This window comes from Lipotes vexillifer, unplaced genomic scaffold (genome assembly GCF_000442215.2).
Source record: "Lipotes vexillifer unplaced genomic scaffold, Lipotes_vexillifer_v1.1 scaffold190, whole genome shotgun sequence".
NCBI classification, from domain to species: domain Eukaryota; kingdom Metazoa; phylum Chordata; class Mammalia; order Artiodactyla; family Lipotidae; genus Lipotes; species Lipotes vexillifer.
The window spans coordinates 407,940-411,231 of record NW_006794958.1 but is presented as its reverse complement, the minus strand read 5'-3'; positions in this window follow the sequence as shown (position 1 = coordinate 411,231).

Below are 3,292 nucleotides of genomic sequence, written 5' to 3'. Positions count from 1 at the left end.
TACCCTTACTGTGTGCAATGCATGCTGATATTTTCCTTTTATATATCCTGTTTTTTAGTGTTTGTGTATAATTTTAGGACAATGTGAATATTTTCATATTTCTGTACGATTAGAGATTGTTTTTTCTTTTTAAAAAATTAAGACAAAATTCACATAACTTAGAATTAACCATTAAAAAAAACTAACCATTTTAAATTATACAATCTAATGGCATTTAGTACATTCAGAATGTGTACAACTACCACCTACAAAAAATTTTTATTACCCCCCAAAGGGAATCCCATACCAATGTCATTCCCTATTCTCCCTACCCCTTGTCTCTATAAATTTACCTATTCTGGATATTTCATATAAATGGAATCATACAGTATGTGACCACTTGTGTCTGGCTTCCTTCGCTCAGCATAATTTTTTTGAGGTTCATACACATTGTAGCATGTTTCAGTATTTCATTCCTTTTTATGGCTGAGTAATATTCCATTGTATATATTCAATATATATCACATTCTGTTTATCCATTTCTCCATTGACATTTGGGTTGTTTCCACCTAAATATATAACAATCTAATTTGAATTGTTAACGAATTAGCTTCAGTAGCATACACAATTCTGCTTCTGTAAAGCTCTGTCCCCTCTTTTATGTTGTTATTGTCACAAATTATATCATTTAACACCATATGCCCATTATCATAGATTTATAGTTATTGTTTTATGCATTTGTCTTTTAAATCATATAGGGAAAAAAGACCTAAAAACCAAAAATACAATAATACTGGCTTTTATATTCACCTTTGTTGTTACATTTGTCTGAGTTCTTGATTTCTTCTTGCTTCAAGTTGCTATCTAGTGTCCCTTCATTTCAGCCTGAAGGACTCCCTTTAACATTCCTTATAGAGCAGATCTGCTAGTGATAAACTCCCTCAGCTTTTGTTTACCTGGGAATGTCTAACTTTCTCCTTCATTTTTGTAAGATAGTTTTGCCAGATATAGAATTCTTAAACAGTCTTTTTCCTCTCTGAATATGGCATTCCACTGCTTTCTGGTCTCCATAGTTTCTCATGAGAAATCAGATGTTAATGTTATTGGGGACCTCTTGTATGTGACAAATCTCTCATTTCACAGCGTTCAAGATTCTGTTTTTGTCTTTGTCTTTTGATATCAAGTCCCTGTTCTTTTTCTAACTCTCTCTGTATCTATTGGCAAGTTACTTTATCTTCATTTCCTCATTTATGAAATATAATAATTGTGAGGATTAAATAAAATTATATATGTAAAACACTTAGCACAGAGTCTGGCATATATTAAGTACTCAGTAAATGAAGTTTTTATTATTATAGATTTGTGATTTTGAACCATTTTCTCTAATGTCAAGTGCTGCTCAAAAGACAAATGTGGTAAGGATTAAAATGCACTCTTTAGATTTAACAATGAGGCCTTAGGACAACAGATTTAGTAGGGCAGAAGCTCAGTTATAGTAGGTTAAGGAATGATTGGGAAGAGAGTGCCTGAAAATAGCCACAGAGACATTTCTCCCCTTCTGTCCTTGCTAAGAAATGTGTAAAGGGGAGGAGAGAGAACCCTAACTAGAACATTTGGGGTTCAGGAAAATCCACAGCCCCCCAGGGTTGGAGAGACTTGACTTTGACTTAGGTGGGATTATTATTATTATTATTACTATTATTATTATTTTCGTGGAGCAAAGGTTGGTGAATTATTAGCCTTGTACAAGTGGAGGGATATTATTTTTAGAATAACTAGCTGGAAGGAGGGAAAGAACGGTTGGTAGAGGTGTGAGGGATTTTTTAGGTAGGGAATAGTCTTAAAGTTAAAACCTTCTCGTAGCCTATATTTTTGTCTTTGTTGTAGGAAAAGAGATCATTGGCTAAAAGAGCTAGGAGGTATAGAAGTGTTTAATCTTCAATATAATTCCTCTGTGAGAAGAGTGGTTAAATTTTGGAACAGATGTTAATGGAAAATATGAGAGAACTGACTTGAGAGAACAGAGAGATTGCTGGAATGTATTGAGAATCAAGCTAACGTTGGAGTCAAGGTTTAAGTAACACCAGTTTGCAGGATTGGCAATTTCTGTTTCTAAAACACATTTTGTAAGAGAAAATATTAATCCAGGGCTGGGATTATTTTGGAGTGGGTATATAGCAGAATGATAATAACACAAAGAGTTATGTTTTTTGATAGGAGAGTTGTTGAAATGATAGACTATGTTTTTTGTTTTAGTTGGATGGGATTAAAAATAAAGGTAAGAGGGCTATTGGGAGAGTTAGAGAGGTCAACAGACAATAGGAGCTTGAAGACAATACGAGTTAAGCAAATAAGAGAACTGGAAGGCTGGGTGGTAAGCATGTGAGATATTAGAGTATCAGAGATGGGGGCATTCCTAGGTGACTCCGAAGTTTAGGAAATAGTTATTCATATGGATAGTCTAGCTGGTTGTAGGCTGAGGTTGGGATAACATGAGAGGCCTGATGGTATTAACAGTTAGTAACTATGTCTATAATACCTGTTATAACTAGTATTAATATTTTAGTATAGCTAAAAGTGAAATGAGGTGTCTGTGACTTAATATGATGTGACTTGATAAGCCATATTGTGTTCCTCTTTTTCAGTTCATACTAATAGGTACAGAAACTACACTGAAGCCTGCTTGAAGTCAAAGACAGAAATGGAGCCAGTTTATTAAAGAGTCTCAAATTATTATGAAGTAAATAGGGGATGGTTTGATTTCCCCAATCCTTGCTTCCAACTGTAGTCTGTCAAATATCTCATTCTCTAAATAGTGGCTATCTTGAAAACATCTTGGCCTCATTCTGTCACCTGAAGATCCCTGCCACTCAAAGGAAACCACAATATCCCAGCCCCTTCCTGGTCTTTGGGGAAATGCTCCAAATCTGTCTAACTCTAGTCCTGCTGCTTCCATCTCCTCCCCATGCTGATATTATTCCTAGGAAATATATTAGGGATGACGGAATTTCATCTCTTCCTTGCTAACAGAAACAAACAAAATGTACACCATAAGTGACAGCTTTGCCCATTGAAGGAAGGTCTGACTAGGGCTCTGCTTAGCTTATCTCTCATGCCATCTTGTGGTTAAATAGGTGGCTGCACTGGGAACCTTTTATTCTGGTCATGCCTACTGCTTTAAGGTTAAGGGCAATTTTATCTGCCTTTTTTTCTGTGGTTTTGGATCTGGATTCCAGGGTTAAGGAGAGAGGCAAACTGAGTCTAGTGTCCTCCACACTAACCAGGTTCAATGGGTTGAAGGGAGGCTCTTTCC